General features: G+C 40.9%; 1 protein-coding gene across 11 annotated transcripts in view; it reads right to left on the bottom strand.

Annotated features, from left to right (window-relative positions):
• LRRC8D (leucine rich repeat containing 8 VRAC subunit D) overlaps positions 1-22,356 on the bottom strand; it is a 119,653-nt gene that overhangs the window by 75,040 nt on the left and 22,257 nt on the right. For 8 of the 11 annotated variants that reach the window (XM_033225522.1, XM_033225530.1, XM_033225531.1 and 5 more), the window contains one exon: positions 21,828-21,972. The exons of 1 other annotated variant lie outside the window; for it this stretch is intronic. The gene's annotated coding sequence lies outside the window, so the exon portion shown is untranslated. Of the gene's footprint in view, positions 1-3,571; positions 3,583-11,067; positions 11,076-11,392; positions 11,400-21,827; positions 21,973-22,277; positions 22,294-22,356 lie in introns of those variants that run through there. 2 more of the 11 variants (XR_004440685.1, XM_033225529.1) reach the window with 2 other exon arrangements.

Genomic DNA, 22,356 nt, shown 5'->3' with positions numbered 1-22,356 from the left:
TTTGTATTTTTTAGTAGAGACGGGGTTTCACCGTGTTAGCCAGGATGGTCTCGATCTCCTGACCTTGTGATCCACCCGTCTCGGCCTCCCAAAGTGCTGGGATTACAGGCTTGAGCCACTGCGCCCGGCCGATGAACAGTTTTTAAAAAACAAAAACAAAAATACTACTGACTTGCATAACCACTCACACCCAGAGGCGGCAATATCCAAAACAAGTCTATGTTCTTTTTGGAAAGTCTTCCGGGAGGCGGAGCTTGCAGTGAGCTGAGAGCCGGCCACTGCACTCCAGCCTGGGCGGCAGAGCAAGACTCCGTCTCAAAAAAAAAAAAAAAAAAAAAAAAAAAAAAAAAAAAAAAAAAAAAACAAAGACAAAAAACAGAAAAGATGAATCCTTTGATCTTCACTATTGACATGGTGCCTCAATGCAAACCCAAGTACTACTTAAGACCTTTCTTTGATGGGACAATGGGGTAAGAGCTCAACATAGCAGGCATTTAGTTTTAAGAGGTTCCAGCTCTGCACTTTATGCCATAAAAACAGGGATTTAAATATCAAAAGAATCAGACTCAAGTTCAAGTGACCACTGCACCTGGCAGAATTTAACGCAGCATAAAACCTCTCCATGCAAATTCACAATTTACTAAGAACAAACAACCCTGGGAAATTTTTCCCATGACCCACTCTCTCATGAACATTTTTAATATTTCAAAAGTACTTAAAAACCGGAACAAAGCAATTTTAAAATCTCAAAGGGTCAGAGCAACTGGAATTAGTTTAAGAATGCATGATACATGAAAGACACCAAGACTTTATAAACAGGGCATCTTCTTTCTTCACACCAAAACACAAGAAAACAAAGGAAGAACTAAACTAACACAGACGACAGAAAATATCACATGAAAGGAAATTCATGTCTGGCCTACCCTGCAACAGAAAAATCTCAAATAAACATGCTTAGTTTCCAGGGGCTCTCTGAAAGCTAGGAGGAAAAAAAAAGAAGCATAATCATTGTTAGCATCTTGAAAGTGAGGGACAGAAGTTTATTAATATTCCAGGTTATCAGGATCACTAAGGAGGCAAATAGAAACTGAGGTTCCCAGGCCACCTTCCCCTGCCTCTGCTTTAACACACAGCTCAGCCCATTACCTACTTGTGTACTGCAGGATCTACATTTTGGGTCTGCCTCTGCCTCTTCCTCCAGGTACCATGGACCAGAAGACTATCTACATGGGCAGCCCTTTATTTTATCCAACCAACGCTTGTGCTGCACTTGCTATGTGCCAGTCATTGTTCTAAATGCTTCGCAAATAAGAGTCCATGTAATCCTCATAACAACTATAAAAGGCAGGCACTATCATTATTCTGGTTTTACATACAGGGAACTGAAGCATGAAAAGGCTTTAAAACTTGCCCACAGTCAAACAGTTAGTGAGGGATACAGCTATCTGAATCCACTCTTCATCATCTGACTAGGGAACTGCAAAGGTCATTTTTAATTCTCCTTATTTCCTATATTTTCTTTACATGAGAATTTATTACTTTTATAATAACAAAGAACTAAAAGCCTTTTTATTTTGAAATAGCAAAACCAAAAAATAAATAAAAACAAGGCCCTGAATATCTCATCCATGAAATCATGGGAGAAAACACCCTATCTGCTAGAAGCCAAGGGATCAAGCCAGATGATCTTCCTTGGATCATTTGTTATAGTAAAATCTTCAATTCTACATCCTGTTCCCCCATTACTCAGGTAGTAAGGGAAGCAGGAAACATAAAAAAAAAGGACAGCAATTATGAACATGTGCTCTGGAAAACTCATCTGGGATCCAGTTCCAGTTTATAAGCTGTATAACCTGGAACAAGTTGTTTTAGCACTTCAAGCCTCATTTTATCATCTGACAAAAATGGATACAGTTATACCCATCTCCCAGAGTTAATTCACAGGAAGAATGAAAAACATAAATACATCCAGCACAGAAGAAATACAAAGAGTGCTAAACACAGGAGAACTAAACTGTCCAAAGATTTGCCTACTTCAACTATTCCTAACCTAGAGCAATCAAATAAACCAAAAATTTCATAACATCATTTAACAGGGACAAAAGACGGATCTCTTAAGAAGAACAAAAACTTTTTCATTAACACCTTAGTAAGCACTATGAGCTAACAGGGTATATATATAGCCTTCTTTGAGCTACAACAAAATGACTCCCAGGTCCAGAGGCTGGAGTCATAGTGGTACACTAGATGTAAGAAAATAACAACAAAGTTAGGGCCCACATCTCCCTGACTTGCCTTTTTTAGGATCAAGAGTTATGTTTCAAGGAAAAAGTCACTTCACTTTTCTGATCTCCATTTTATTATTAATAGAAGAAAATCACTGCATAGAGGGACCTGAAAGGCTCCTTCTAGCTCTAACGATCTAATGGTTATAACCAGCTCTTTTAGTCATGAAGTGTGTATGAATGAGATTCTACCACTTTTCTAAATGACATCACTCTGCCAAGCAAGAGGGTCTTCACACACTTTGTAATGAATAAATGTTTTATGTTGCCCCTTTAGTATCTATAGCTAGTCCCCAAAGTTATGTTAAATGTTCCCCTTAAAGACTATGAATCATTCTGGCCCTTCTGCATCTGATATTCTTCTTCTCTGTCAAACACAATTATTTGTAATTAGAAGCCTGGCTCCAAAAACAGAAACTTAAATGAAGAAAAAATAAATGTCACCAGCACAGATTTCTACATCTGTAAGTCCCTGTACAAACTCTTTTTCTCCATCTATATCCAACTGCTATCTGATGCTTTCATGGAGCAGAACGTGTTATAGTACACATCACAGGAAAGTTAAAGTAGCAATGAATCTTGGCTTTGTAAAAGTCTTCAGGGATGCTCATATGCCAAATCCAAAGGATACAGAGGACCAATACCTCTTCGCTGACTTGTCCAGATATGCGACATGGACAGTGACGCTACCAAAGAAGCTCAGGGAATCCCTGGGCACCACTAGAAGGCCCTAAAGCACAGGTATTAATAAAGAAGAGGACAATACAAGGTGAAAAAACCATTAATGGCTCTACAGTGAATGAACTGGAGAGCAGGAAAAGAAGAAAGAAAGAAACGAAAAAAAGCACAGAACGAACAACTACAGAATCACAAAGTCAGTGGGAAGGAATAACTAAACCAAGTGCCTTACATATGTTAAAGTCACACGATAATCCTTTTATCATTTTGACCTCATTTTAAAGAGGGGGAAACTGAGGCTTAGTGAATTTAGCTTACTTTCCTAGGGTCACACAGTTAGTAGGGGGCAGAGGTGGTATTTAAGCATGGGCTTTTCTAGCACAAAGCTTGTGACTAAATGGTATGTACACACTGTGTAACCTTAGAGAGCATCTCTGCCCCACCCTCCCATGAAGTTTCAAATCTCTCTAGTTCCTTGGCCAACGATGGACAGACTCTCAAAAGTACCCTTGATACTAAGGCCCTGGACAGCACCCAGCAATTCAGTCCAGCTCTGCATGGCTTTGAAGTTTATTTGTTCCTTGTATTAACCTAAAGTATGTCTCCCAGCAACTTCTACCTATCTTTATCCCAGAAGATTATCAGATCTGCAGCAAATGAGGTTTCCTATAACAGCCCTTCTAAGTAACTTTAAAAGGGGGAATGGAGAACATTAAAAAGAATTTCAAAGAAAATCTTAAAAATATGTACAAAATGCGTTTTTTTGTTTTTTTCAGATGGAGTCTTGCTCTGTCACGAAGCTGGAGTGCAGTGGCACGATCTTGGCTCACTGCAACCTCCACCTCCCGGGTTCAAGTAATTCTCCTGCCTCAGCCTCCTGAGTAGCTTTGATTACAGTCGCGCATCACCAAGCTCAGCTAATTTTTGCATTTTTAGTAGAGACAGGGTTTCACCATGTTGACCAGGATGGTCTCAATCTCTTGACCTCATGATCCACCTGCCTTGGCCTCACAAAGTGCTAGGATTACAGGCGTGAGCCACTGTGCCTGGCTGCGTGTATATTTTTAAATTGGACTTATAAGACTAAAGAGCCCTGGGATCAATAAACTTACTAAGGAGAAGGAAGAAGGTGGGCCTGTCTTTGGTTAGTTCCTTCATGGAGGATGATGTAAAACCATTTCTGTTAAGAAAGGAATCAGAGTTGCCTTAATTAACTTTTCGCATAAAAGATTTAGTTTGAAATGCTATTGATCTGAGAAAGATCAGAAAGTGTTGAGGTTTTCCTTTCTTCCAGAAAAGCTTAAATTGTACATTTTCTTTATCTTGGAATGGTTCAGATATAAGCCTGCCTTAAGTAGGAGATTTGTAAGCTTTCTTGCTCAGCACTGGTGAAAACTTACTTAGTAACAGGCTCATCTAACTAGTGACCTTCAAGTCAAACAAACTCTCTGGCTTTTAGGCCCCATCCATAAAGTGGAAATAACACTTGGCAAATAGATATTCTGAGACTGCTGTAAAAACGTTGCTTTTTGGTCTTATTGTTACCACCCTCCAAAATATACTAATTCTTCATCTAGAATTAAGTTCTAAAAGAGGCAGAGAAACTTACTTCAAAGTAATTTTTGTCACTTAAGAATTTTCACGGCCGGGCGGGGTGACTCAAGCCTGTAATCCCAGCACTTTGGGAGGCCAAGACGGGTGGATCATGAGGTCAGGAGATCGAGACCATCCTGGCTAACACGGTGAAACCCCGTCTCTACTAAAAAAAATACAAAAACTAGCCGGGCGTGGTGGCGGGCGCCTGTAGTCCCAGCTACTCGGGAGGCTGAGGCAGGAGAATGGCGTGAACCCGGGAGGCGGGGCTTGCAGTGAGCTGAGATCCGGCCACTGCACTCCAGCCTGGGCGACAGAGCAAGACTCCGTCTCAAAAAAAAAAACAAAGAATTTTCACTTTCCTGTTTACAACCACCTCTTGGAAGCACAAAATGGAAGGCAGCCTCTTCGTCAATGCACTGCTCTAATATCTAGATCGTGTACTGGCTTCCGTGCAGGACTGATCACAAGCTCTCACTTTTTTCAAAGAGCAAATGATTAGGAAACATAGAGAAATTATCATGAAATAAATGGATGAAAAGGTAAGTAGAAAATAGGGCCTACCAATCCTTTCCCAAGAGTAGTTATTATGGTTCACATTTATAAAAGCAAAGATCACTTATTATACTTTATGTTCTTTTGGGGTAAAAGCTCAGGGTTACAAATAATCCTCTTTTCCTGTATTGAAAATAATGAGAGGATTATTTCTTCCTCCCATTCACAATCCTTAACCCCAAACCATTTCTCACTCAAGTATTTTCACAGCTATACCTGAGGAACAAAGAGGCGGACAGATGTTATAATGACAATTTCGACAAGTTAAAAACAGAGGGAAGGGTCCAATGTCAGCAAGTCAAAGGCCCAAGGCCAACAGTAAATGCTTAGATAAGTGTGTTAAGATAGTAACAACTTCTAGAATTTTTATCCTTGTTCGACACTGCTATCTCCGTGTATGCAGTCTCTCATTTGAAAATGAGTTAAAAAAAAAAAAAGAGTCAAATTACCTAGCTTTGCTATTACCTACCATTACTCCTCACATCTACCGAATAGTCTACTATTATGACTTGTAATGCAAATTTAAAAATTCAATTACACTTCGAGCTTATCTTAATAAGCATTCCAGAAATTTGATTTCTGACCCCTCTACTTCTTATACCTCACCTCAAAAATATTGTAAAGAAAATTTATTAAATTTACTTATAATCCCTTAAATAACAATTGTTTATATTTTGTGTTCAATATTTGTAGACTTTAACATAGCTGTAATAATCAGTGTATTGTGAATGAATTCTTTTTACACTTATTTTGTAAGTTTTCTAATTGTTTTATTTATGTCAAAATACTTAATTCTATTAGTTTTAAACAGAATATAACTCTGACTTCATTTCTTGTCTTAAATGAAATTTCCTTGTTCTAATAATAAGCCATATTAAAATGGAGGCTTACAATTTTTCACCTGGAGGTACAGAAAAAGGTGTTTGCTTTTATAAACTTCCTTCTCTCAGAAGACTCAAAAAAATTTCACTTGTCATTTGTTCACTTTAATGCAGCAGGTAAGTAACAACAACCAAAAAAGTCCAAATTTTACAGGCTACTAAAATTATATTTACAAAGCTTATCACCTTCTTGAAAATACCTGCGAGGTCCATTAGTACTAAAACAATTTTTAAAGAAATTAACATTTCGGCCGGGCGCGGTGGCTCAAGCCTGTAATCCCAGCACTTTGGGAGGCCGAGACGGGTGGATCACGAGGTCAGGAGTTCGAGACCATTCTGGCTAACACGGTGAAACCCTGTCTCTACTAAAAATACAAAAAAAGCTAGCCGGGCGAGGTGGCTGGCGCCTGTAGTCCCAGCTACTTGGGAGGCTGAGGCAGGAGAATGGTGTAAACCCGGGAGGCGGAGCTTGCAGTGAGCTGAGATCTGGCCACTGCACTCCAGCCTGGGCGACAGAGCGAGACTCCATCTCAAAAAAAAATAAAAATAAAAATAAAAAATAAATAAAATAAAATAAAAAAAGAAATTAACATTTCATCTGTTTACACTAAGCCATGGGGTCTCGCTCTGTTGCCCAGGTTGGAGTGCAGTGGCACAATCTCGGCTCACTGCAAGCTCCGCCTCCTAGATTCACGCCATTCTCCTGCCTCAGCCTCCCAAGCAGCTCAGACTACAGGCGCCCACCACCATGCCTGGCTAATTTTTTGTATTTTTAGTACAGATGGGGTTTCACCATGTTAGCCAGGATGGTCTCGATCTCCTGACCTCATGATCTGCCTGCCTCAGCCTCCCAAAGTGCTGTGATTACAGGCGTGAGCCACTGCACCCGGCTGCCATGCCACTTTCTTAAACCTTAATTTGGGTTTGGTTTATATGTAAACCTCTAAAACTTCAGAAGATATAATTAACATAAAGAGAACAGTAATGGTAATTTTCTCTTAATATTCCACAAGCTGGGGAGGTGAGTTTCCTGAAATCCAGATGGACCAACAGCCTCCCATTAGCTATAATCTCTTCACCTATTACCGCAGATACTACCTGACATCCCCTCTCCACCTCACCCAAAAGGAGAGATATCATAACAGCAAACAAAAAATGTATTACAAAGTTGTCATGAAAACCTATACTTTTTTGTGAGATGGAGCTTCACTCTTGTCGCTCAGGCTGGAGTGTAGTGGCATGATCTCGACTCACGGCAACCTCTGTCTCGCAGGTTCAAGCAATTCTCCTGCCTCAGCCTGAGTAGCTGGGACTACAGGTGCCTGCTACCACGCCTAGCTAATTTTTGTATTTTTAGTAAAGACAGGGTTTCACCATGTTGGCCAGGCTGGTCTCGAACTCCTGACCTCAGGTGATCCACCCACCTCAGCCTCTCAAAGTGTTGTGATTACAGGCGTGTGCCACCATGCCTGGTAAAGGCTATACTTTAAAGTGGTTTTCTTGAAATATAGTGAAGAGGCAAAAAAAAAAAAAAAAAAATTGCAGAAATAGTGGGGCCTGGTTAACTTTACATATGTAGAAAACTTTGTCAAACCACAGGGTGGACTGATTCCAAGTCATTCTGAAGATTCAATTTGCATTGTGTAGGCACAGAAGGTATAGGACAGGGGCTGACAACCTTTCCAATGCTAGCTTAAAAGCAGTCAACCCCTTTCCTTTTTCCCACCAGTGGAGTGCCGTTATTATGGGATAATGTGCTTATCTCAAGATGGAAGCAGAGAGAGAGTATACATTTTAGAACCACAGATTTTCAGCTTATTATGCTGTGGTTTACCTCTTTCTTTCTCACCAAAATGGAAAGAACTTCGTTGTTTCTGATTATAAAATACCTGCTTGTTATTTTTTTAAAAAATCAGATAATACAGAAAATTATAAAAAGTCAAAATCATCTATAATCCTACCACCCAGAGATAATTATTATTATTTTTTTTTTTTTTGAGATGGCGTTTCACTCTTGTTGCCCAGGCTAGAATGAAATGGTGTGATCTCAGCTCACCACAACCTCCATCTCCCAGGTTCAAGCGATTCTCCTGCCTCAGCCTCCCGAGTAACCGGGATTACATGCATGCGCAACCATACCCAGCTAATTTTGTATTTTTCTAGTGGAGATGGGGTTTCTCCATGTTGGTCAGGCTGGTCTTGAACTCCTGACCTCAGGTGATCCACCTGCCTCACCTCCCAAAATGCTGGGATTACAGGCGTGAGCCACTGCGCCTGGCCCCGATAATGACTCTTAATGTCTTGTTGTAAAGCCTTCAAATTTTTTTCTATGCATACACATACATATGTTTTGGTGTATTTTTTCGTTTTAAGAACCTAAAATCAATTATAAACTCTAGGGTAAAATCTTTTTAAAAAGAAAGTATAATTGATATGCTAAAAGAAGAGATAAAATGGAATTATATAAAATGTTAACTTAAAACCACAGTCGGCAGTAAAGTGGGGGTAGAAACACAGCACATGCAATGAATAGAAAACAGTTACGAGCATGGTGGATATTAATCCAACTATATCAATAACCACTTTACATGTAAATTACCTAAATATACCAATTAAAAGACACAGATTGTCAGAGCAGATAAAGAAAACAAGACCCAAATACATGCTATCTACAAGAGACCCATTTTAAATATAAAGACTTAGGTTTAAAATACCTAAGGGATTTGAAAAGGAAGCTGAGATCATAGCAGTAAATTGGAGATCTGATTTTCTATCTTTTTGTGAAAGACAAAATGTTGGCCTATTTTACACCATTTGAGGAATATAGAATCACATTATTTGACACAAATTAATGATAGATGAATACTGCATGCATCTACTGCTCCCTCATCTTGCTTGTATCCCACAAATAAAAATCTGCCAACCATAAGAGCATTTACTTTTTTTCTTTGAAATAACCTCTCATATCTTATTTCTGGAAATAGAGAAATATTAATAAATGCTATTATTCTTACCTGAGAGTGTGTGTGTGTGTGTGAGATTACTGTAGCAGATGCCTTTTTCAATATGGTTCAGTGTTCAACATGAGCTGCTAAACTTTTGCTACTAACATAGCTATGCAATTATTTACTGATCTAGCAAGTTTAATTTTAATTTTAGATGCTAAACAGATACAAAAAATCAGCTGGTTTTCTATATTCTTCCTAAATTTAATGCCCAAGAAGGTTATTTTCCATTGCTGCATACGTAGCATGTTCACACTCATCAAATATATCTTGAATATAGGCTCTTTCAGACACACTAGATAGTCACATTAGGCTAAGTCCATTTCAAACATGCCAAAGGTACACTCTGAATTACACATACATATCTTGATGCCACAGGCAACAAAACAAAACAAACCCCCAAAACTAGCATTAGACTTATTTTTGTGGTTAGAAAAATGACTAAAAATTTCCCATTGTGTGATGATGCGTGAATCTTTGATCTCTATTGGTCTGACTTCATAGTCAGGCTACTTAGTTTATTTTGAGAAAGCAAATCTTTCCTGTTGTTTCTCAGGAAATGGAAGAACATATTTATGAACAATGTTTTAACGTTCAGTTTAAGTGGTTTTAATTTTTTCACTATTTTCACTTTGAAGAGTATTTAATTATGTGGAGAAATTAAGACTTTCAGAAAGAAACTAGAGCAAGGGGGCGGAGAGGGAATTGTATTCTCAGACTTCAGCTAAAAGGGTGAATTTTTAAAAGATGCCTCACAAAAACTGTTACACCCTGTTTCTTCCTGTGAAGAATTTTCCAAGCATTAAGTTGTGTAATAGCTTAATGGGGGAAAAGGAAATTCCCAGGTTTCTCTCAAATCTCCGTGAGTATAAAGAAAGATTAGAGGCTTAATTTACAAAGGAGTGTCCTATCACCTGCTTAGGCTTGTTAAATTATTACAATAATCTCTGGAGCCACTCATCTGACTGGATTCACCTTTTAATGCTAACCACACCTTGAGGGCTTTAAGATGTTATCCCTGTTCTTAAAAGGGGGCTCAGACAGTTAAATGGCTTTGAAGAATAAGTACACCTTCCAGAGGAAGAACATAGCCAACTCAGAAGAGTGATGAAATCCTTCAAAATCTATAGGCAAAGACATTCAAGGTGTAGAGATGGAAGCGGAAAGGAGAAAGGACTCTTAAGATAAGATCCTATGAATACTTAGCCTTCTCCAACTGTTCGATTCTCTTCTACAATACTACACTTTTAACTGAGAGAGAGAAATCAGCCTAGAAAAAAAGAAAAAGCAACCAGAGAAACAACATAGAGATGAATGCAAAGAGCATCACCTCCTCTTATGAAATGACTAAATTATCTGCTACCAGTGATTCCTCAGGGAACCGTGGTACTCAGCAGGAGGGGCACAGGGTAAATCCACACAGTCTACGTCATGCACAAATCCCATCACAGCTTCATGCTCCTGTCGTTCCCCTTTTCTGACTTGCTACCCCTCTCCCATTGCCATGCACAGACACAACTGCAGACACCTGGGTACGGTTAGCTGACAGTTGTCCTGCTTTCATGCTGTCAACTTCCCAAAGGCTCTGGGATTAGTGCTGCTATCAGAAGAACCCATGAATGGTAAGTGATAGGACTCTAGTTGCTCTTACTCTCTTCTCCACTCATTTTTGTCTAATGATGTGCTAATCTCACAGAAGTTCTGAGAGTTACAGGAGACTTGAGAGGACATTAAATGCAACTTCCTCCATTGAAAGATGAGGAGGAAGAACTCCCCATCTTCCATTAAATGGAAGAACTAGGACTAGAACTAAGGTTCCCTAATGTTCGTTCAGTCTGCTGCTCCTTCTCTCCTCCCATCCAATCTTTAAATCACCATCCAAACTTAATGTTTCAGGCAAGGCCTGTGCAATCTATTTTAAAAGGTCATTCATGCTGTTCATATTACAGGACTCTATCAAAAAAAAAAAAAAAATCCTCCATCAGCACCTAACCACCAATGACAAAACCCCAACAGGGCCTTCAATGATGCACAGCTATCACTCATCCTAAAGCACTGGGCTCCTTTTACAAAGGTAACTGTTACTAACTTCCAGCTGTCTCCTCAAGGCCCCACACTCGCAGCAGATTTCATCGCCTCCTTTACTGAAAATATCCAAGCCATCAGGAACAAACTTTCTCAACTTCTTTCCCATCCACTTGCATATTCACCTACAGCCACATATATCTCTTCCTTGTCTTCTCCTGTCCCAATGGAATAAACATTCCAATTTCCTTTTGTAACAACCCCTTTGAGCATGCTTGTACTCTAGAACTTGGCCCCCCTATCTTTTCTGGAACTTTACTCCATTAATGATTTCCTCTTCTAAGCTCTAGTCACTATCACACACATACACACAATTCCTCGCAGAAAAACGTGTACACACCCGCGTGCGTCTGCTCGCTCTCCTGCCTGTGCTCTCTCACTCTCTCTCCATCTGCTGCCCCCACTTCTCAACTCCTCCTCTTTCCTCACTGGTGACAATCCAATGTTAGGGCTTTAGAGCTCCTCTGATTCAGTGGGTACTGAATACCTAGCTGTCAGATCCAATCTCCTATATTCAATCTTCACTCTACCGGACCTTCTTGTGCCCTGACAGGACCTGACGGCTTTTCCCTGTTTACTCTCTGGGCAGCGTGGCAAGTTGTCACCTGAGGTTTAGACACCCTGTCTGTAAAAGACAATAACATAATTATTTCACAGGAGATTGTTGTAAGAATTATATAATATATAAAAACAAACCAAAAGCACCTGGGACTCAGTGTTGTCACTTTTGTTTTCAGATTTTCCTCTTCTTTTGTCTGCTCAGTCTTTGATCCTTTGGCCATCCCTGTGGAGTCTCAATGACATTCATGGCTACCACGATCAATCCTAGTCACTCTTCAGTAACTGTCTCCAGCCCTCACTTCTCTACTGGGGCTCAGGCCTCTGAAGATCAAAAGAATGCCCCACAGACACCCCAACTCCACTTCCACTTGAACTCATGATTGTCCCCCAACTTCTTATGTTTTCCATCCTTACTAATGACACCTTCAGACAGTGAGTCATTCAAACCAGAAGAATCAAGAATCATCTTTTTCCTTCCTCTTACTCCTTCCTACTTTCCATCTAATCAGTAACGAGTTATTTCTCCTAAGCATTTCTCCAATCCAGTCTCTCCTTTCCTCTCTCACCTTCATCACCTTAGTTTGGGGCCTCATGATGTCTGCCTGGATTATTACAGCAGCCACTAGACTGCTCCCTGCTTTCTTTTCACATATCTGAAGACAGTGATTGGAACATTTATTTTACCTTTAATGACTCCACAATGCTGTCAGGATAAAGTTCGCACTTCCAGAAATGACATGCATGACCCTAGACATGGGTTTGACCAAGAATCCAAGCCAGTAGGCACCTCCGGCCTCTTCAACACCATCGCTTGGCTCCATTTACTCATAGTCCATGTTCCGCACTCACTGAGCCCTTTGGGGCTCTGAACCTGGGCTGTTTACTCTGTTTGTCCTTTCTCCACCTCAGCCTGGTAAATGATCTCAGCCTCTCAATATTCAGCACCAAAATCACCTCCTTCAGGAATTCCTTCCTCGCAAACAAGAAAGAACAAATCACTCCCTCCTATGTGCCCTACTCTCTATCATCACCATCACAATATATTGCTATAAAGTGCCTTAATTATAAAAAAGTTAAGTTCCAGGGCTGGGTGCAGTGGCTCACACCTGTACTTTGGGAGGCCGAGGTGGGTGGATCACCAGGTCAGGAGATCGAGACCATCCTGGCTAACATAGTGAAACCCTGTCTCTACTAAAAATACAAAAAACAAACAAACAAAAATATTTAGCGGACATGGTGGTAGGCACCTGTAGTCCCAGCTACTTGGGAGGCTGAGGAAGGAGAATGGTGTGAACCCGGGAGGTGGAGCTTGCAGTGAGCCGAGATTGCGCCATTGCACTCCAGCCTGGGTGACAGAGTGAGATTCTGTCCCAAAAAAAAAAAAAAGTTAAGTTACAGTTAGTGATTTATGAGTCTATCTTCAGAGGTTAGGCACCATTTGATACTCACATTGCATCCTCAGAACTTAACAAAATGACTGGTACACAGGAGGTGGGGGATGACAGGGAGGGGCGGGGACTAAGATTTAATAATTTAGAGCTCAGCAAATGTCTCCTGTTGAAAGGATGAAGTAGTTTGGCTGCCAATTACATTACAATAATTGAATAAGAGGGAAAGCTGTAGGACAGCTGCTAAGGGGAGCACAGAGGAATCTGAATGAGAAATGGAGAACTTCCATACTGATAAAGTCCTCTAATGAGCATGTAAGTTTAGTAAGGTCACTAGCTAGGGCTGTTATAATCAAACTCAAGAGAATACCTAATAAATCCCATTTAAAGAACAATAAGAGAACAATTCCAACAGCCCACAGATATTGGTCTTATCCGTCTCAGCAGGTTTTGGATTCTATATTATGATTTTATCAGACTTTGTGCAAGCTTGATAAATCTCAGCAGTTAACTAAAAAGACTGCAACTCTCTCCTGTGTCCATAAAGCACCTGAAGAACTACAGACACTAAAAAGAAAAAATACAGCTATTATCTATGTAATCCTGTAACTATTGGCCAAGGTTAACATCTTTGTCTTAGCCTAACCTTGTCACACAATATCTGTTTTGAGACCCATCATGATTTCAAATTTATTTATAGTAATATGCCATGCTATGTACACAACATGGTTTCATCACATTTTAAAAACCAAGGTGATGCCGGTCGTGGTGGCTCATGCCTGTAATCCTAGCACTTTGGGAGGCCGAGACAGGTAGACTGCCTGAGCTCAGGAGTTCGAGACCAGCCTGGGCAACATGGTGAAACCCCGTCTCTACTAAAATACAAAAAATTAGCTGAACACGGTGGTGTGCACCTGTAATCCCAGCTACTCGGGAGGCTGAGACAGGAGAATCACCTGAACCCAGGAGGCAGAGGTTGCAGTGAGCCAAGATAGTGCCATTGCACTCCAGCCTGAGCAACACGGCAAGACTCTAGCCTCAAAAAAAAAAAAAAAAAAAAAAAAAGATAAGGGGAAAATACATTGTACTCTGCAAAGGCACACAAACACCCACTTATCAAATAAACTGACCTAGCATTCAGTGTGACATAAATTGCAGACAGGGGGAAGTATAAGACCCACTAAATTGAGAAGATTAGAGCAAAGTAAACTTGGAGAAAATCAAGCTGAAACTGACAAAGTTGTCCCAATAATAAAGAGACATCTATAATTAAGAGACTTTCAAGAGTAATCACCCATGCAGTCAGTACAGCATCACATTCATAAAACATTCATTCTAAAGCCATACCAGGAATGTACATCATAGCTCTATAGGCACATACAGAGCAATAGAGGAGGACAAGCCTTTGAAGTGAGACACCACTGTCCTACACAGATGACCAAGTATGAAAGGGAGTCATAACTGCTAACAAAAGAAGGAAAGAAAAGAAAAGAGAAAAAAAAACCACATTTCTAGAAAAATGTGTCTTTTAGAAATGTGTTTTTAGAAAATGTGTAGCTGCAAAAAGTTAACATGCAAATAAGGGCAAGGAATCTGCCTCAAAATAATCTTAAAGTCTTGAACTTTTAAATTTGTATTAATGTATCAATCGTAACAGTAAAGTCAAGTTATATAAATGTACATGTAACAAGAAGTCATGCTAGTAAGATCATGTTATATAAAGATACATGCAACAATTAAAATAGTGTATCCAATAGCAAAGAAATGGAGTCAACCTAAATGTCCATCAATGACAGGCTGGATAAAGGAAATGAGGTACATATACACTAAGGAATACTATGTATTCCTTAATAAAAAAGAACATAAAAATTCATAAAAAAGAACAAGATCATGTCCTCTGCAGGGACTTGGATAGAGTGGGAGGCCATTATCCTTTGCAAACTAACACAGGAATAGAAAACTGAATACCACATGTTCTCACTTATAAGTGGGAGCTAAATGATGAGAACACATGGACACATAGAAGGAAATAACACACAGTGGGGTCTTTCGGAGAGTGGAGGAGGAAGAAGATCAGGAAAAATAACTAATGGGTACTAGGTTTAAAACCTGGGTGATAAAATAATCTGTACAACAAGCCCCCATGACCCAAGTTTACCTTTGTAACAAACCTGCACTTGTACCCCGAAACTTAAAATAAAAGTTAAAAAATAAATAAATAAAACAGTGTATCAAAGGCCCAAGAACATACAATTACGTCAACTGGAACCAAACAGAGATCTCAGAAAGAGACCTCTATATATATGCACTTACATCCTGGGGGGTAGCACCAAAACTCTGTGGGGAAAGAATGTATTAGTTGGCAAATAGTGCTGGGAAACGTGGCTCACAATATGACCAGATTTTTTAAATAAAAGTTGGATTAATACTTCACATCTCAAATTCCAAATGGTTTAAAAACCCAAATGATAAGAGTAAACCTTTGAAATTAATAAAAGAAAATGAGGAGAGACAATATTGTGAGCCCAGAATAGGAGATGATTTCTTAACTGACTCAAAATGCACAGACCATAATAATAGTATAAAGTGATGAGATAACAACATTAAAACTAAAGATTTTATTGCTGCTATTACTGAAAGGCACCACAGACAAAGTCATTAGGAAAGTGACACACTAGAAGAAAGTTACTCACAATGTCTAAAGACAAAGAGGAATTAATTTCTAGAATACACAAGAGATACTACAAAAATTCTCTCAAGAAGTTCTTACAAGAAAAAGGCAACAGACTCAACAGAAAATAAAGGGCAGGCTAAAGACATAAAAAGACAATTCATGGAAAAGGAAAATTAAATTAAGTAAATGAAGACATGTTCAGCCTCACTAGCAATCAGAAAAAGGCAAAATTAAACCATTAGGTATAATCAACATCTATCAGGTTGGCAACAATCAGGAAATTTGTTAAAAAAAAAAAAAAAGGCATTATGCAGTATTGGTGGAGATATAAAGTTGGCAACTATCTATATGCAGTTCTCAGTAAAATTATGCAGTTCCTAGTATGCATATATCCTATGATCCAGCAATATTGTTTGTGGTCAATACTGCCTCAAGAAACTCTCATGAAGGCCAATAAATTCCATATGCCTAGGTTCCTTAGAAAAAAATGAATACATATGACATGGAAGCCAAAAATATTCATAAAAAGTTGACCCTTTCATGTCCCTATTCATACTGTCTCCATATTGTCTACAATTTTAACTTAACCCAGCCAAAAATATTCATAAAAATGTTGACCCTTTCATGTCCCTATTTGTACTGTCTCCATATTGTCTATAGTTTTAATTTAACCTTTGCTGAAAGGGTAGGTAAGACTAAACAAACCATGATCATTTCTTTACATAGGCTAGTTTAAGAACAAGGAAAGCAGGATATACAGTGAGAGAAATGTTTCAGCACTGGAGACTGCACAAATCTGGATCTGAGTCCAGACCTTAGTTTGTCTGTGTGACTTGGAGTCTCTGCCTGCCTGTTTGTTCACATAAAACAAGATTATTGGCCGGGTACGGTGGCTCACACCTGTAACCCCAGTACGTTGGGAGGCCGAGGCGGGCAGATTACGAAGTCAGGAGATCGAGACCATCCTGGCTAACACAGTGAAACCCCGTCTCTACTACAAGTACAAAAAATTAGCCGGGTGTGGTAGCGGGCACCTGTAGTCCCAGCTACTGGGGAGGCTGAGGCAGGAGAATGGCATGAACCCAGGAGGCAGCGCTCGCAGTGAGCCAAGATTGCGCCACTGAACTCCAGCCTGGGTGACAAGAGCGAGATTCTGTCTCAGAAAAAAAAAAAAAAAAAAAAAAAAGGGTTATTACCCACTCTGCATAATACCAGGAGGATTAGAGATAATCAATGTCTATTTGTCAGTGCCTGAAAAATATGGTGTTCAATAAATAGGAAGTGATTTCTTTTAACCAAATAAAGGAACTTCATGAAATAACCCTATTAGATTTCCACACCCTGCTCAACCTATCTTAAGCAGAATGACTTATATTCATGTCATACAACACACACAGAAATCAGAGACTAATTCAATATGAATTCACACATCAGTTTTTCCCATTGCAGAACAGGGACAAATCCTATCTCCCTTTCCTTAAACTTGCCACAAATTGTAAAGGTTAAGATTGGGAAGCCTCTTTTAGCTTCTGGGAAATGAACATAGGGCTGGTGGTGGTGGTGGTGGCTATGACTGTCATGATTCTGAAACTGGCCTCAGAGTCCTGACTCTACAAAAACAGGGAAGGGATATTCACAGAAGTAAGGTAGGGAAAATGCTCTTAAAGAGAATCCAGTTATCCATGACTAACTGTAAAGATCTCAAAGCTGACCATGAAAAACAATCAGCCCAGAAACAAGACCAGATCTAAAATCAGGGCTTAACACATCATCCATTTAATGTATAACAAAGAGGAAAAATTCCACCTGGGAATCTTTATAATCTGATGGCTTACATATTATGCATTTTTCATCACCATTTCAGCATTTTCAGTCTGGAGCAGTTGTTTTACTTTGGCCTCGATTCCCCACCTGTAGACTTCAGGATATAGCAAGAGGTCTGCAGGCTGAATCCCTATCTCATACATATATGCAATGCTATTTTACAGATACAGGAAGATGATGAAGTCATTACTTGCAATATATACTCAGCTGAGTGATATTAAATAACTCTCACGAAACATTTGCAATTATAAGAGATACGAAGTAAAACAGTGAACCAGTTAAGATCGTTGAAATCTTTTAACATTAAATAAAAGCTTCCTGATTTTTTTAAGTGTCAGGAGCCACTGCATTATAGTTTACAATTTGACTAAGAAGGTATTTTTTACTTTATAATATACATGAAGGGAAAAAGAGTTTTGAAAAAATGAAATCTTAACTTGCATTTATCTCCACTCCTAGTCCCCTCTTGGCCATTAACTTTTCCTTGGCATTTAACATCAAAGCTAGTTACTGTTTCATTTTTAGCCTTTCTGTTGGAAGAGATACACGGCTAGTTCACAAGCCACTGCAACTCACCAATAGACAGAAAAGGCAGTGCACTGTGTATTAAGGAACCATACATGTATCATTTCATTCCTCCCTTATAATAGAATGAGCTCTCATTTCCTCCGTTTTGCTCCTCCTTTACCTTCTCCTCTCCCTGAGGGTTTTGACCACAGTTTTACAGAGGGTAAGTTATAGGCCACTATGAATATTCCAATTATTGCAGAGAAAACAGATATTTTATCCAACACTTATGAAAAATGTACTCCAAACTTTAATTTGCAATACAACAAATTAAACCATAATTTTACAGTTTAGTTAACGGTGCAACATTAAAACCATAACTAAAGAGAGCCTCAACTTTAAGTGCTACAAAGGTAAGGAAATAAACTTACTTACATCTAAGGAATGTTACAAAAATATTTAATCCATAATTTAAAGTTACATGGGTTTGCTTACATTGTTCTGTAATGTGAACCTCTCGGTGGATTACCGTGAGCTGGAATGAAAGCATAGGAGATGTGCACGGTGGCAGTAGTGGGGAGTGGAGAGTCATATATATCATTTACTAATTCATTAATTTTCTGGGATATAAACTGCCCTAGGAGTAAGCCAGAAGAGGTTGTTTAATTCTAAAAAATTAAAATATGGTAATCTGATCACTTGGAAAGATACTTACTCACTAAAACCTGACAAAAGATACCTGTAAATTAAAATATACTACTAGAATTTTGGCAGCAGAATACAAATCACATTGGTGCAAACACGGCTACATCTAGTCACAGACACACAGGAAGTGTAAATTTCAAGTATGAAAAAAAAAACTGTTTTAAAAACGAAAACAAACCTTGAGCTCTGGGCAGAGCCTGAGTGAAGAGGAATAAGGAACAACCTGGAGATTCGGTAGGGCAATCCAGCTTTCTTTTGGAATGGCAAAGGACCACCTGAATCAGCACTGCCACCTCTTCCTTAGGCAGCAGCTTTCCAGACTACAAAAGAGCCATGGATTACATCAAAGGACCCTTGTTCAGGAACCAACAACTCCATTTACTAATACGACCACTGACAAGTTACATCTCATCAGCCTGTTTCCTCTCTCCATAAACTGGAGAAAATGAATCCTACTTCACCACATGACTGAAAGGAGCAAGAAGAGTTTACCTCTGTTGAAGGGAGTAAAAAAAAAAAATCATCATATATACTGTGTAAACAGAAAAACGACAATCTAAAGGCCAGTTATGATTTCTGAGTTTAAAATCACTAGAATGGAAGGAGACTCTGTTCCTAAACGGGAGAGAGATTTTGAGGCTCACAAAAGCTGTTCTACTGTATCTTAGAGCAGAGTGACAGATGCTAAAGAAAGTCCCCAAATAAATTAATAAACTGTGGGGGGGGGGTGCAAAGAACACACATAGGTATAAAAGTAGAGGCAGCGACTGGGTGCAGTGGTTTATGCCTGTAATCCCAGCACTTTGGGAGGCCCAGGCAGGTAGATCACGGCGTGAGGAGTTTGAGACCAGCCTGACCAACATAGATAAACCCCATCAATACTAAAAATACAAAATTAGCTGGGCGTGGTGGCGTGTGCCTGTAATCCCAACTACTTGGGAAGTTGTGGCAGGAGAATCGCTTGAACCTGGGAGACGGAGGTTGCAGTGAGCCAAGATCACACCACTGCACTCCAGCCAGGACAACAAGAGTGAAACTCCTCTGTCTCAAAAAAATAATAATAATAAAATAAAAAATAAATAAAGTAGATGCAAAACACTATGGTTGTACAGGTCTTTCAAGAATCTCTCTTGACTGGCTGAGCGTGGTGGCTCACACCTGTAATCCCAGTATTCTGGGAGGCCAAGGTAGGCAGATCACTTGAGGTCAGGAGTTCGAGACCAGCCTGGCCAACATGGCAAAACCCTGTCTCTACTAAAAATACAAAAATTAGCTGGGTGTGGTGGCGTGCACCTGTAATCTCAGCTGCTCGGGAGGCTGAGGCAGGAGAATCGCTTGAACCCAGGCAGCAGAGATTGCAGTGAGCCGAGATTGCGTCACTGCACTCCAGCCTGGGTGACAGAATGAAAATCCATCTCAAAATAAAAAGAATCTCTCTCGATTACTTTCTCACTTTTCATGACGTATTTGGCAAGAAGAGGCATAAACACAGCCATTTCACAATTAAATTCAAACTTAAGAAGTCCATGTCTGTCTAGGAAGGATAAGTTTAATTGTTCAGTTTTCATAGTGCATTTTGGCTACGTAATGCCATGTGCTTAATGAGTACATGTTTTGTACTCAAGCTGGTAAATTTGTACCACCCTGGTAAATTTTCCTTTCAAAGCAAACTTAATTATGTAGTAAATATGTTTTATAAAATTTTCAGCATCAGAATGCTACAGTCAGCATGCTACGTCATGAATGTAAATTCTACACCTAACCCTGACTCCTTAGATGGCTTGGCTACCCAATAAAGCGAAAGCATGCAGTGTATGTGATACTGTGCTACACAGATACACTTTTCCTCTGTGCTACAGGGAGAGACCTTCTTTGGCAGTCTCACTTTCCTCTCCTCTAGTCATATGCTCACATCCCTTCCTCGGAAATAAAAAGAAGATGCCACTGGCCTTAATAGGACTCAAACATTTAATTTGAGGCCATATAATGATCCCGTTAAACTGATTCTTCTCAGCCATCCCACTCCCCTTAGTGTCCTCCCCAAGACTGGAGTTTCACCAGGTAGATAAACAGGCGGTAAAAGAAGGTTAGGCTTTCACTGAGGGAAGAAGTCAATCTGAGTTAGTCTGGAGAAAGAGGAGCTGCCAGGGAAATAAAGATGGAAAACGTCTGTAGCATAAAACCACCCCTAGCATTTTATTCTCCTTCTATGAACATTTGAGATGGAACACGAAGTGGATGTGAAATTAAAATCTACCTGGTGAATTTGAGAAAAATCACTCTCAATTTTACTTTGATGACAAACGGAATTAATAAAGACGCCTGGCTCATATGTTAAAGTACCTTCCGTCTCGGCGACGAAGCCTGGCTAAGAAACCACAGTGGAGTTAACAAGCCAGACAGCAGACTAAACACCTCAGAACTCGCTGCTGTGCCTCATTCCTGGTCCCTACCTTTCCGGTGTGTGTCTGCATCACTAATTACCTCCGTTTGGCATGGCCTGGCTTTCCCAAAACAGAAACCAAGGAACCGGGGTCCTCTGTTTCAGTAGCTGAAGAGCTGATTTCTGAGCACGGACACTAAGATTCTTTTCTCCTGTCCACCTTACACTTCACCCACAACTCATCCTCCTCTTTCTCTTCCCTACGTCCCAACCCCTTACCCTCACACTACCCTGCCTCCCAGGACATTTATGTGCATGACCTCAGACCAGCAAGGGAGGAACAAAGAGCTGCTGCTTCAAGCAGCAGCAGTCGGAGGAGAGGGTGGAGAGGGCAGCTGGGGGCTCCAGGAAGACTCCCTGGGCACTGGCAACCCCAGCGCAGCCCGGGGCAGCCCAGTCTGGAAAGAACTCTAGTAAAGTCCTGGCAGGCGGGTCCGCAGTGCATGCCCAGGGCCTTCCCCCGGCCCGAACCCAGGGCCGGCAGCAGCCAGAGTTTGGCAGACACCCTGGGTGAGAAGCCAGTGGTGGGGGGCGGGCAAGTGAAGCTGCAGTACAGAGCTGGAGATGCAGAGCCGACAGTAGCAGCGCTCCGTGCCATGGACTTCCCCACCCGCGCCCTGGACCCAGACCCGGCCCCGCGCACCTGGACCAAGCGGCCACCCTGTTCCCTCAGGGCTCTCTCTGGGGACTCGGCTTGGGCGAGCTCCGGAGGCTGGAACCGCGGCGACGAGAGACTTCACTCCTCCATCCTGGGACCCGGCAGCACGTTATAGACAGCCGTGCACTTCCTGTTTGAAAACACAGGAGAGAGAAAGAGCGAAAGAGATCCGAGTGTCGGCAGCGGGGAGGAAGGAGCGCAGGGCGGCGGGGAGCCAGGACCAGGGGGCCACCGCTTGCATAACTGCCATGGTAGGCACCCAGCGCTCCCCTGGCCGCGGCGACCCCGCCGCACCGGCTGCCCGCGTGGTGCCGAGGTGGCGCGGCCTCGGCCCGGGCCCCCCCTGCCGGTGGCCTCGCTGCCAGCCGCCCGCCCGCTCGCTCACAGTCCTTCCGTTTGCAGCTGCTGCTTGGGTTCTCCCCTCCCTACAAGGACCTAGATCAAGGGACTCCACGCTTCCTCCGCCGGTGCCCAGAGTGGTTGGCCTTCTTTTTCCTCCTTTCTTCACCCCCCT

This window comes from Trachypithecus francoisi, unplaced genomic scaffold (genome assembly GCF_009764315.1).
Source record: "Trachypithecus francoisi isolate TF-2019V2 unplaced genomic scaffold, Tfra_2.0 Lachesis_group12, whole genome shotgun sequence".
Classification (NCBI taxonomy): Eukaryota; Metazoa; Chordata; class Mammalia; order Primates; family Cercopithecidae; genus Trachypithecus; species Trachypithecus francoisi.
Note: the sequence above shows the minus strand (reverse complement) of the source record. Positions and strands in the feature narration are given on the sequence as shown.